This window comes from Pristiophorus japonicus, chromosome 19 (genome assembly GCF_044704955.1).
Source record: "Pristiophorus japonicus isolate sPriJap1 chromosome 19, sPriJap1.hap1, whole genome shotgun sequence".
Classification (NCBI taxonomy): Eukaryota; Metazoa; Chordata; class Chondrichthyes; family Pristiophoridae; genus Pristiophorus; species Pristiophorus japonicus.
This window is the reverse complement of record NC_091995.1, coordinates 73,178,078-73,190,798: the sequence shown is the minus strand read 5'-3', so window position 1 is coordinate 73,190,798 and position 12,721 is coordinate 73,178,078. Positions and strand designations below refer to the sequence as shown.

The following is a 12,721-nucleotide window of genomic DNA, read 5'->3' as shown; positions in this document are numbered from 1 at the left end:
AGAGTAACCGACAGGTATACTGAAGGTATTTCCGTAACAATGTGGAGAATTGTTCTGTGGCCGAAAGTTAAGTTGGAGGCCACCCTCAGATCCAGAAATGGATTTTAACCCAGGAGAGGGAATTTCTAGCCAGGACCCACACAGCAGCAAAATAAACCAGAAGGACAGTCATAGACTCAGCAGGTAACAGTAGCAATGGAGAACGGACTGTAAACTACACAAAATTCCTTTCAAAGAGCAACTGAATAGAAGATCAGAGTCACAGCAGCTGACTGAGTCTTACAGTGCAGTCCAGTGGAGTAGCATAGTATGAATGGCAGAGAAATCCAGGAATGGTGAAGTCAAATTTGAGCAAAGTTCCAGGGCTCACCCATGAAAACAAAGAGCAATCGGGGTCGGGGGATAGGCACTGGGCACGGTATCTCCATAAACATCTCCGCCTCGCGACCTTTCTCTCCTCCTTGAAGATACTTCCTCGAAACCTACTTCGCTGGCCAATTGCCCTCAGGTGGGTCACTTCATGTATTCAGCCCCAGTGGCCTAATGGATAAGGCACTGGCCTTCTAAGCCAGGGATTGTGGGTTCAAGCCCCACCTGGGGTGATGTCTTTTTAAAGATTGACAATACTGCAGTTGCAGTTGGGCAAGTGATGTCAGGTTCAGCAAGGCAGGGAGGCTTCATTCGGACCAAGATGTCATCAACTTCAAATTTGTGCAAAGTTCCAGTGCTCACTGATGGTCACAGGGAAGGCATGGTCGGGGGATGGGCAATGGACACAGTATCTCCCGAAACAGCTCCGCCTTGCTACCTCTCGCTCCTCCTTTAAGACACTCCCTAAAAACTTGCTTTTTTCACCGCGAAATGGCCATAGCACAATAGGTAGCACTCTTGCTTGTGAGTCAGGTGGATCTGGGTTCAAATCCCACCACAGGCACTTAAACAAAATCTAATTGATACTTCAGTGCAAAGGGACTGTTGCAGGTGCTGTATTTTGGCTTGATGGACTGTGAGACAAAGACTGACATGTCAATGCAATCATCCACAATAAGCCCATGGGTAGATACAAGTGGGTAGGGCAGAGTAACCGACAGGCATACTGAAGGTATTTCCGTGAAAATGTGGAGAATTGTTCTGTGGCCGAAAGTTAAGTTGGAGGCCACCCGAGGATCAGAAATGGACTTTAGCCCAGGAGAGGGAATTTCTGGCCAGGACCCACACAGCAGCAAAATAAACCAGTAGGACAGTCATAGACTCAGCAGGTAACAGTAGCAATGGGGAATGGACTGTAAACAACATAAATTCCTTTCAAAGAGCAACTGAATAGAAGATCAGAGTCACAGCAGCTGACTGAGTCTTACAGTGCAGTCCAGTGGAGTAGCATAGTATAAATGGCACAGAAATCCAGGAATAGGGAAGTCAAATTTGAGCAAAGTTCCAGGGATCACCCATGAAGCCAAAGAGCAATCGGGGTCGGGGGACAGGCACTGGGCACGGTATCTCCATAAACATCTCCGCCTCGCTACCTTTCTCTCCTCTTTGAAGATGCTCCCTCGAAACCTACTTCAGTGATCAAGGTTTAGGACACCTGTCCTGGTACCTCATGTGGCTCGGTGTCAGATTTTATTTGATAATGATCCTGTGAAGCATCATGGAAGGTTTTATTATGTTGCAGGCGCTATATAAATGCAAGCTGTTGTTGTAGATGGCTCTGCCATGGTGCGAGCAGTGGCAGATATGATGGGAGAAAATAGCTTCCATCTGTGCTCAACTTTCTCACACTCTGAAAATGTGAGGCAGATATCACATGTCAGAGTGGTCAATTACCCACAGGTGGGTCACTTCATGAGTTCAGCCCCAGTGGCCTAATGGATAAGGCACTGGCCTCCTAAGCCAGGGATTGTGGGTTTGAGTCCCACCTGGGGTGATGTCTTTTTAAAGATTGACAATACGGCAGTTGATGGTCACAGGGTGGGCAGGGTCGGGGGATGGGTCGTGCACACAGTATCTCCTGAAACAGCTCCGCCTTGCTACCTCTCGCTCCTCCTTTCAGACACTCCATAAAATCTGATGCCATGGCTCAGTGCGTGACAATTTTGTGTGTGAGTCAGAAGGTTGTGGGTTCAAATCCCATGACAGATAGAAATCTAGTTGATACTTCAGTACAGTTGGAGCTGCTGTATTTTGGCTTGAATTCATGGCAGAAAGTGTCATGGACTGTGAGACAAGTTTCCTGCAATCCCAAAATGACAATACAATCATCCACAATAAGCCCATGGATAGACACAATTGGGTAGGGCAGAGTAACCGACAGGTATACTGAAGGTATTTCCGTAACAATGTGGAGAATTGTTCTGTGGCCGAAAGTTAAGTTGGAGGCCACCCTCAGATCCAGAAATGGATTTTAACCCAGGAGAGGGAATTTCTAGCCAGGACCCACACAGCAGCAAAATAAACCAGAAGGACAGTCATAGACTCAGCAGGTAACAGTAGCAATGGAGAACGGACTGTAAACTACACAAAATTCCTTTCAAAGAGCAACTGAATAGAAGATCAGAGTCACAGCAGCTGACTGAGTCTTACAGTGCAGTCCAGTGGAGTAGCATAGTATGAATGGCAGAGAAATCCAGGAATGGTGAAGTCAAATTTGAGCAAAGTTCCAGGGCTCACCCATGAAAACAAAGAGCAATCGGGGTCGGGGGATAGGCACTGGGCACGGTATCTCCATAAACATCTCCGCCTCGCGACCTTTCTCTCCTCCTTAGAAGATACTTCCTCGAAACCTACTTCGCTGGCCAATTGCCCTCAGGTGGGTCACTTCATGTATTCAGCCCCAGTGGCCTAATGGATAAGGCACTGGCCTTCTAAGCCAGGGATTGTGGGTTCAAGCCCCACCTGGGGTGATGTCTTTTTAAAGATTGACAATACTGCAGTTGCAGTTGGGCAAGTGATGTCAGGTTCAGCAAGGCAGGGAGGCTTCATTCGGACCAAGATGTCATCAACTTCAAATTTGTGCAAAGTTCCAGTGCTCACTGATGGTCACAGGGAAGGCATGGTCGGGGGATGGGCAATGGACACAGTATCTCCCGAAACAGCTCCGCCTTGCTACCTCTCGCTCCTCCTTTAAGACACTCCCTAAAAACTTGCTTTTTTCACCGCGAAATGGCCATAGCACAATAGGTAGCACTCTTGCTTGTGAGTCAGGTGGATCTGGGTTCAAATCCCACCACAGGCACTTAAACAAAATCTAATTGATACTTCAGTGCAAAGGGACTGTTGCAGGTGCTGTATTTTGGCTTGATGGACTGTGAGACAAAGACTGACATGTCAATGCAATCATCCACAATAAGCCCATGGGTAGATACAAGTGGGTAGGGCAGAGTAACCGACAGGCATACTGAAGGTATTTCCGTGAAAATGTGGAGAATTGTTCTGTGGCCGAAAGTTAAGTTGGAGGCCACCCGAGGATCAGAAATGGACTTTAGCCCAGGAGAGGGAATTTCTGGCCAGGACCCACACAGCAGCAAAATAAACCAGTAGGACAGTCATAGACTCAGCAGGTAACAGTAGCAATGGGGAATGGACTGTAAACAACATAAATTCCTTTCAAAGAGCAACTGAATAGAAGATCAGAGTCACAGCAGCTGACTGAGTCTTACAGTGCAGTCCAGTGGAGTAGCATAGTATAAATGGCACAGAAATCCAGGAATAGGGAAGTCAAATTTGAGCAAAGTTCCAGGGATCACCCATGAAGCCAAAGAGCAATCGGGGTCGGGGGACAGGCACTGGGCACGGTATCTCCATAAACATCTCCGCCTCGCTACCTTTCTCTCCTCTTTGAAGATGCTCCCTCGAAACCTACTTCAGTGATCAAGGTTTAGGACACCTGTCCTGGTACCTCATGTGGCTCGGTGTCAGATTTTATTTGATAATGATCCTGTGAAGCATCATGGAAGGTTTTATTATGTTGCAGGCGCTATATAAATGCAAGCTGTTGTTGTAGATGGCTCTGCCATGGTGCGAGCAGTGGCAGATATGATGGGAGAAAATAGCTTCCATCTGTGCTCAACTTTCTCACACTCTGAAAATGTGAGGCAGATATCACATGTCAGAGTGGTCAATTACCCACAGGTGGGTCACTTCATGAGTTCAGCCCCAGTGGCCTAATGGATAAGGCACTGGCCTCCTAAGCCAGGGATTGTGGGTTCGAGTCCCACCTGGGGTGATGTCTTTTTAAAGATTGACAATACGGCAGTTGATGGTCACAGGGTGGGCAGGGTCGGGGGATGGGTCGTGCACACAGTATCTCCTGAAACAGCTCCGCCTTGCTATCTCTCGCTCCTCCTTTCAGACACTCCATAAAATCTGATGCCATGGCTCAGTGCGTGACAATTTTGTGTGTGAGTCAGAAGGTTGTGGGTTCAAATCCCATGACAGATAGAAATCTAGTTGATACTTCAGTACAGTTGGAGCTGCTGTATTTTGGCTTGAATTCATGGCAGAAAGTGTCATGGACTGTGAGACAAGTTTCCTGCAATCCCAAAATGACAATACAATCATCCACAATAAGCCCATGGATAGACACAATTGGGTAGGGCAGAGTAACCGACAGGTATACTGAAGGTATTTCCGTAACAATGTGGAGAATTGTTCTGTGGCCGAAAGTTAAGTTGGAGGCCACCCTCAGATCCAGAAATGGATTTTAACCCAGGAGAGGGAATTTCTAGCCAGGACCCACACAGCAGCAAAATAAACCAGAAGGACAGTCATAGACTCAGCAGGTAACAGTAGCAATGGAGAACGGACTGTAAACTACACAAAATTCCTTTCAAAGAGCAACTGAATAGAAGATCAGAGTCACAGCAGCTGACTGAGTCTTACAGTGCAGTCCAGTGGAGTAGCATAGTATGAATGGCAGAGAAATCCAGGAATGGTGAAGTCAAATTTGAGCAAAGTTCCAGGGCTCACCCATGAAAACAAAGAGCAATCGGGGTCGGGGGATAGGCACTGGGCACGGTATCTCCATAAACATCTCCGCCTCGCGACCTTTCTCTCCTCCTTAGAAGATACTTCCTCGAAACCTACTTCACTGGCCAATTGCCCTCAGGTGGGTCACTTCATGTATTCAGCCCCAGTGGCCTAATGGATAAGGCACTGGCCTTCTAAGCCAGGGATTGTGGGTTCGAGCCCCACCTGGGGTGATGTCTTTTTAAAGATTGACAATACTGCAGTTGCAGTTGGGCAAGTGATGTCAGGTTCAGCAAGGCAGGGAGGCTTCATTCGGACCAAGATGTCATCAACTTCAAATTTGTGCAAAGTTCCAGTGCTCACTGATGGTCACAGGGAAGGCATGGTCGGGGGATGGGCAATGGACACAGTATCTCCCGAAACAGCTCCGCCTTGCTACCTCTCGCTCCTCCTTTAAGACACTCCCTAAAAACTTGCTTTTTTCACCGCGAAATGGCCATAGCACAATAGGTAGCACTCTTGCTTGTGAGTCAGGTGGATCTGGGTTCAAATCCCACCACAGGCACTTAAACAAAATCTAATTGATACTTCAGTGCAAAGGGACTGTTGCAGGTGCTGTATTTTGGCTTGATGGACTGTGAGACAAAGACTGACATGTCAATGCAATCATCCACAATAAGCCCATGGGTAGATACAAGTGGGTAGGGCAGAGTAACCGACAGGCATACTGAAGGTATTTCCGTGAAAATGTGGAGAATTGTTCTGTGGCCGAAAGTTAAGTTGGAGGCCACCCGAGGATCAGAAATGGACTTTAGCCCAGGAGAGGGAATTTCTGGCCAGGACCCACACAGCAGCAAAATAAACCAGTAGGACAGTCATAGACTCAGCAGGTAACAGTAGCAATGGGGAATGGACTGTAAACAACATAAATTCCTTTCAAAGAGCAACTGAATAGAAGATCAGAGTCACAGCAGCTGACTGAGTCTTACAGTGCAGTCCAGTGGAGTAGCATAGTATAAATGGCACAGAAATCCAGGAATAGGGAAGTCAAATTTGAGCAAAGTTCCAGGGATCACCCATGAAGCCAAAGAGCAATCGGGGTCGGGGGACAGGCACTGGGCACGGTATCTCCATAAACATCTCCGCCTCGCTACCTTTCTCTCCTCTTTGAAGATGCTCCCTCGAAACCTACTTCAGTGATCAAGGTTTAGGACACCTGTCCTGGTACCTCATGTGGCTCGGTGTCAGATTTTATTTGATAATGATCCTGTGAAGCATCATGGAAGGTTTTATTATGTTGCAGGCGCTATATAAATGCAAGCTGTTGTTGTAGATGGCTCTGCCATGGTGCAAGCAGTGGCAGATATGATGGGAGAAAATAGCTTCCATCTGTGCTCAACTTTCTCACACTCTGAAAATGTGAGGCAGATATCACATGTCAGAGTGGTCAATTACCCACAGGTGGGTCACTTCATGAGTTCAGCCCCAGTGGCCTAATGGATAAGGCACTGGCCTCCTAAGCCAGGGATTGTGGGTTCGAGTCCCACCTGGGGTGATGTCTTTTTAAAGATTGACAATACGGCAGTTGATGGTCACAGGGTGGGCAGGGTCGGGGGATGGGTCGTGCACACAGTATCTCCTGAAACAGCTCCGCCTTGCTACCTCTCGCTCCTCCTTTCAGACACTCCATAAAATCTGATGCCATGGCTCAGTGCGTGACAATTTTGTGTGTGAGTCAGAAGGTTGTGGGTTCAAATCCCATGACAGATAGAAATCTAGTTGATACTTCAGTACAGTTGGAGCTGCTGTATTTTGGCTTGAATTCATGGCAGAAAGTGTCATGGACTGTGAGACAAGTTTCCTGCAATCCCAAAATGACAATACAATCATCCACAATAAGCCCATGGATAGACACAATTGGGTAGGGCAGAGTAACCGACAGGTATACTGAAGGTATTTCCGTAACAATGTGGAGAATTGTTCTGTGGCCGAAAGTTAAGTTGGAGGCCACCCTCAGATCCAGAAATGGATTTTAACCCAGGAGAGGGAATTTCTAGCCAGGACCCACACAGCAGCAAAATAAACCAGAAGGACAGTCATAGACTCAGCAGGTAACAGTAGCAATGGAGAACGGACTGTAAACTACACAAAATTCCTTTCAAAGAGCAACTGAATAGAAGATCAGAGTCACAGCAGCTGACTGAGTCTTACAGTGCAGTCCAGTGGAGTAGCATAGTATGAATGGCAGAGAAATCCAGGAATGGTGAAGTCAAATTTGAGCAAAGTTCCAGGGCTCACCCATGAAAACAAAGAGCAATCGGGGTCGGGGGATAGGCACTGGGCACGGTATCTCCATAAACATCTCCGCCTCGCGACCTTTCTCTCCTCCTTGAAGATACTTCCTCGAAACCTACTTCGCTGGCCAATTGCCCTCAGGTGGGTCACTTCATGTATTCAGCCCCAGTGGCCTAATGGATAAGGCACTGGCCTTCTAAGCCAGGGATTGTGGGTTCAAGCCCCACCTGGGGTGATGTCTTTTTAAAGATTGACAATACTGCAGTTGCAGTTGGGCAAGTGATGTCAGGTTCAGCAAGGCAGGGAGGCTTCATTCGGACCAAGATGTCATCAACTTCAAATTTGTGCAAAGTTCCAGTGCTCACTGATGGTCACAGGGAAGGCATGGTCGGGGGATGGGCAATGGACACAGTATCTCCCGAAACAGCTCCGCCTTGCTACCTCTCGCTCCTCCTTTAAGACACTCCCTAAAAACTTGCTTTTTTCACCGCGAAATGGCCATAGCACAATAGGTAGCACTCTTGCTTGTGAGTCAGGTGGATCTGGGTTCAAATCCCACCACAGGCACTTAAACAAAATCTAATTGATACTTCAGTGCAAAGGGACTGTTGCAGGTGCTGTATTTTGGCTTGATGGACTGTGAGACAAAGACTGACATGTCAATGCAAACATCCACAATAAGCCCATGGGTAGATAGAAGTGGGTAGGGCAGAGTAACCGACAGGCATACTGAAGGTATTTCCGTGAAAATGTGGAGAATTGTTCTGTGGCCGAAAGTTAAGTTGGAGGCCACCCGAGGATCAGAAATGGACTTTAGCCCAGGAGAGGGAATTTCTGGCCAGGACCCACACAGCAGCAAAATAAACCAGTAGCACAGTCATAGACTCAGCAGGTAACAGTAGCAATGGGGAATGGACTGTAAACAACACAAATTCCTTTCAAAGAGCAACTGAATAGAAGATCAGAGTCACAGCAGCTGACTGAGTCTTACAGTGCAGTCCAGTGGAGTAGCATAGTATAAATGGCACAGAAATCCAGGAATAGGGAAGTCAAATTTGAGCAAAGTTCCAGGGATCACCCATGAAGCCAAAGAGCAATCGGGGTCGGGGGATAGGCACTGGGCACGGTATCTCCATAAACATCTCCGCCTCGCTACCTTTCTCTCCTCCTTGAAGATGCTCCCTCGAAACCTACTTCAGTGATCAAGGTTTAGGACACCTGTCCTGGTACCTCATGTGGCTCGGTGTAAGATTTTATTTGATAATGATCCTGTGAAGCATCATGGAAGGTTTTATTATGTTACAGGCGCTATATAAATGCAAGCTGTTGTTGTAGATGGCTCTGCCATGGTGCGTTCTGTGGCAGATATGATGGGAGAAAATAGCTTCCATCTGTGCTCAACTTTCTCACACTCTGAAAATGTGAGGCAGATATCACATTTCAGAGTGGTCAATTACCCTCAGGTGGGTCACTTCCTGAGTTCAGCCCCAGTGGCCTAATGGATAAGGCACTGGCCTCCTAAGCCAGGGATTGTGGGTTCGAGTCCCACCTGGGGTGATGTCTTTTTAAAGATTGACAATACGGCAGTTGATGGTCACAGGGTGGGCAGGGTCGGGGGATGGGTCGTGCACACAGTATCTCCTGAAACAGCTCCGCCTTGCTACCTCTCGCTCCTCCTTTCAGACACTCCATAAAATCTGATGCCATGGCTCAGTGCGTGACAATTTTGTGTGTGAGTCAGAAGGTTGTGGGTTCAAATCCCATGACAGATAGAAATCTAGTTGATACTTCAGTACAGGTGGAGCTGCTGTATTTTGGCTTGAATTCATGGCAGAAAGTGTCATGGACTGTGAGACAAGTTTCCTGCAATCCCAAAATGACAATACAATCATCCACAATAAGCCCATGGATAGACACAATTGGGTAGGGCAGAGTAACCGACAGGTATACTGAAGGTATTTCCGTAACAATGTGGAGAATTGTTCTGTGGCCGAAAGTTAAGTTGGAGGCCACCCTCAGATCCAGAAATGGACTTTAACCCAGGAGAGGGAATTTCTAGCCAGGACCCACACAGCAGCAAAATAAACCAGAAGGACAGTCATAGACTCAGCAGGTAACAGTAGCAATGGAGAACGGACTGTAAACTACACAAAATTCCTTTCAAAGAGCAACTGAATAGAAGATCAGAGTCACAGCAGCTGACTGAGTCTTACAGTGCAGTCCAGTGGAGTAGCATAGTATGAATGGCAGAGAAATCCAGGAATGGTGAAGTCAAATTTGAGCAAAGTTCCAGGGCTCACCCATGAAAACAAAGAGCAATCGGGGTCGGGGGATAGGCACTGGGCACGGTATCTCCATAAACATCTCTGCCTCGCGACCTTTCTCTCCTCCTTGAAGATACTTCCTCGAAACCTACTTCACTGGCCAATTGCCCTCAGGTGGGTCACTTCATGTATTCAGCCCCAGTGGCCTAATGGATAAGGCACTGGCCTTCTAAGCCAGGGATTGTGGGTTCGAGCCCCACCTGGGGTAATGTCTTTTTAAAGATTGACAATACGGCAGTTGCAGTTGGGCAAGTGATGTCAGGTTCAGCAAGGCAGGGAGGCTTCATTCGGACCAAGATGTCATCAACTTCAAACTTGTGCAAAGTTCCAGTGCTCACTGATGGTCACAGGGAAGGCATGGTCGGGGGATGGGTAATGGACACAGTATCTCCCGAAACAGCTCCGCCTTGCTACCTCTCGCTCCTCCTTTAAGACACTCCCTAAAAACTTGCTTTTTTCACCGCGAAATGGCCATAGCACAATAGGTAGCACTCTTGCTTGTGAGTCAGGTGGATCTGGGTTCAAATCCCACCACAGGCACTTAAACAAAATCTAATTTATACTTCAGTGCAAAGGGACTGTTGCAGGTGCTGTATTTTGGCTTGATGGACTGTGAGACAAAGACTGACATGTCAATGCAATCATCCACAATAAGCCCATGGGTAGATACAAGTGGGTAGGGCAGAGTAACCGACAGGCATACTGATGGTATTTCCGTGAAAATGTGGAGAATTGTTCTGTGGCCGAAAGTTAAGTTGGAGGCCACCCGAGGATCAGAAATGGACTTTAGCCCAGGAGAGGGAATTTCTGGCCAGGACCCACACAGTAGCAAAATAAACCAGTAGGACAGTCATAGACTCAGCAGGTAACAGTAGCAATGGGGAATGGACTGTAAACAACACAAATTCCTTTCAAAGAGCAACTGAATTGAAGATCAGAGTCACAGCAGCTGACTGAGTCTTACAGTGCAGTCCAGTGGAGTAGCATAGTATAAATGGCTCAGAAATCCAGGAATAGGGAAGTCAAATTTGAGCAAAGTTCCAGGGATCACCCATGAAGCCAAAGAGCAATCGGGGTCGGGGGATAGGCACTGGGCACGGTATCTCCATAAACATCTCCGCCTCGCTACCTTTCTCTCCTCCTTGAAGATGCTCCCTCGAAACCTACTTCAGTGATCAAGGTTTTGGACACCTGTCCTGGTACCTCATGTGGCTCGGTGTAAGATTTTATTTGATAATGATCCTGTGAAGCATCATGGAAGGTTTTATTATGTTACAGGCGCTATATAAATGCAAGCTGTTGTTGTAGATGGCTCTGCCATGGTGCGAGCAGTGGCAGATATGATGGGAGAAAATAGCTTCCATCTGTGCTCAACTTTCTCACACTCTGAAAATGTGAGGCAGATATCACATTTCAGAGTGGTCAATTACCCTCAGGTGGGTCACTTCATGAGTTCAGCCCCAGTGGCCTAATGGATAAGGCACTGGCCTCCTAAGCCAGGGATTGTGGGTTCGAGTCCCACCTGGGGTGATGTCTTTTTAAAGATTGACAATACGGCAGTTGATGGTCACAGGGTGGGCAGGGTCAGGGGATGGGTCGTGCACACAGTATCTCCTGAAACAGCTGCGCCTTGCTACCTCTCGCTCCTCCTTTCAGACACTCCATAAAATCTGATGCCATGGCTCAGTGCGTGACAATTTTGTGTGTGAGTCAGAAGGTTGTGGGTTCAAATCCCATGACAGATAGAAATCTAGTTGATACTTCAGTACAGTTGGAGCTGCTGTATTTTGGCTTGAATTCATGGCAGAAAGTGTCATGGACTGTGAGACAAGTTTCCTGCAATCCCAAAATGACAATACAATCATCCACAATAAGCCCATGGATAGACACAATTGGGTAGGGCAGAGTAACCGACAGGTATACTGAAGGTATTTCCGTAACAATGTGGAGAATTGTTCTGTGGCCGAAAGTTAAGTTGGAGGCCACCCTCAGATCCAGAAATGGACTTTAACCCAGGAGAGGGAATTTCTAGCCAGGACCCACACAGCAGCAAAATAAACCAGAAGGACAGTCATAGACTCAGCAGGTAACAGTAGCAATGGAGAACGGACTGTAAACTACACAAAATTCCTTTCAAAGAGCAACTGAATAGAAGATCAGAGTCACAGCAGCTGACTGAGTCTTACAGTGCAGTCCAGTGGAGTAGCATAGTATGAATGGCAGAGAAATCCAGGAATGGTGAAGTCAAATTTGAGCAAAGTTCCAGGGCTCACCCATGAAAACAAAGAGCAATCAGGGTCGGGGGATAGGCACTGGGCACGGTATCTCCATAAACATCTCCGCCTCGCGACCTTTCTCTCCTCCTGAGAAGATACTTCCTCGAAACCTACTTCACTGGCCAATTGCCCTCAGGTGGGTCACTTCATGTGTTCAGCCCCAGGGGCCTAATGGATAAGGCACTGGCCTTCTAAGCCAGGGATTGTGGGTTCGAGCCCCACCTGGGGTGATGTCTTTTTAAAGATTGACAATACGGCAGTTGCAGTTGGGCAAGTGATGTCAGGTTCAGCAAGGCAGGGAGGCTTCATTCGGACCAAGATGTCATCAACTTCAAACTTGTGCAAAGTTCCAGTGCTCACTGATGGTCACAGGGAAGGCATGGTCGGGGGATGGGTAATGGACACAATATCTCCCGAAACAGCTCCGCCTTGCTACCTCTCGCTCCTCCTTTAAGACACTCCCTAAAAACTTGCTTTTTTCACCGCGAAATGGCCATAGCACAATAGGTAGCACTCTTGCTTGTGAGTCAGGTGGATCTGGGTTCAAATCCCACCACAGGCACTTAAACAAAATCTAATTGATACTTCAGTGCAAAGGGACTGTTGCAGGTGCTGTATTTTGGCTTGATGGACTGTGAGACAAAGACTGACATGTCAATGCAATCATCCACAATAAGCCCATGGGTAGATACAAGTGGGTGGGGCAGAGTAACCGACAGGCATACTGATGGTATTTCCGTGAAAATGTGGAGAATTGTTCTGTGGCCGAAAGTTAAGTTGGAGGCCACCCGAGGATCAGAAATGGACTTTAGCCCAGGAGAGGGAATTTCTGGCCAGGACCCACACAGTAGCAAAATAAAC

At 47.4% G+C, this 12,721-nt stretch overlaps 11 non-coding genes across 11 annotated transcripts; all 11 read left to right on the top strand.

The window, feature by feature from the left end:
• The first annotated feature begins 529 nt into the window (after nucleotides 1–529).
• Nucleotides 530–602, top strand: trnar-ucu (transfer RNA arginine (anticodon UCU)). Its single transcript has one exon. It is a non-coding gene; the product is annotated as a tRNA-Arg (tRNA).
• A 1,249-nt stretch (nucleotides 603–1,851) lies between these two features.
• On the top strand, nucleotides 1,852–1,924 carry trnar-ccu (transfer RNA arginine (anticodon CCU)). The gene has a single exon. It is a non-coding gene; the product is annotated as a tRNA-Arg (tRNA).
• A 903-nt stretch (nucleotides 1,925–2,827) lies between these two features.
• trnar-ucu (transfer RNA arginine (anticodon UCU)) lies at nucleotides 2,828–2,900 on the top strand. The gene has a single exon. It is a non-coding gene; the product is annotated as a tRNA-Arg (tRNA).
• Nucleotides 2,901–4,149: 1,249 nt separating this feature from the next.
• Nucleotides 4,150–4,222, top strand: trnar-ccu (transfer RNA arginine (anticodon CCU)). The gene has a single exon. It is a non-coding gene; the product is annotated as a tRNA-Arg (tRNA).
• Nucleotides 4,223–5,125: 903 nt separating this feature from the next.
• Nucleotides 5,126–5,198, top strand: trnar-ucu (transfer RNA arginine (anticodon UCU)). The gene has a single exon. It is a non-coding gene; the product is annotated as a tRNA-Arg (tRNA).
• Nucleotides 5,199–6,447: 1,249 nt separating this feature from the next.
• On the top strand, nucleotides 6,448–6,520 carry trnar-ccu (transfer RNA arginine (anticodon CCU)). The gene has a single exon. It is a non-coding gene; the product is annotated as a tRNA-Arg (tRNA).
• A 902-nt stretch (nucleotides 6,521–7,422) lies between these two features.
• Nucleotides 7,423–7,495, top strand: trnar-ucu (transfer RNA arginine (anticodon UCU)). Its single transcript has one exon. It is a non-coding gene; the product is annotated as a tRNA-Arg (tRNA).
• Nucleotides 7,496–8,744: 1,249 nt separating this feature from the next.
• On the top strand, nucleotides 8,745–8,817 carry trnar-ccu (transfer RNA arginine (anticodon CCU)). The gene has a single exon. It is a non-coding gene; the product is annotated as a tRNA-Arg (tRNA).
• Nucleotides 8,818–9,719: 902 nt separating this feature from the next.
• Nucleotides 9,720–9,792, top strand: trnar-ucu (transfer RNA arginine (anticodon UCU)). The gene has a single exon. It is a non-coding gene; the product is annotated as a tRNA-Arg (tRNA).
• A 1,249-nt stretch (nucleotides 9,793–11,041) lies between these two features.
• Nucleotides 11,042–11,114, top strand: trnar-ccu (transfer RNA arginine (anticodon CCU)). Its single transcript has one exon. It is a non-coding gene; the product is annotated as a tRNA-Arg (tRNA).
• A 903-nt stretch (nucleotides 11,115–12,017) lies between these two features.
• Nucleotides 12,018–12,090, top strand: trnar-ucu (transfer RNA arginine (anticodon UCU)). The gene has a single exon. It is a non-coding gene; the product is annotated as a tRNA-Arg (tRNA).
• The last annotated feature ends 631 nt before the right edge of the window (nucleotides 12,091–12,721 follow it).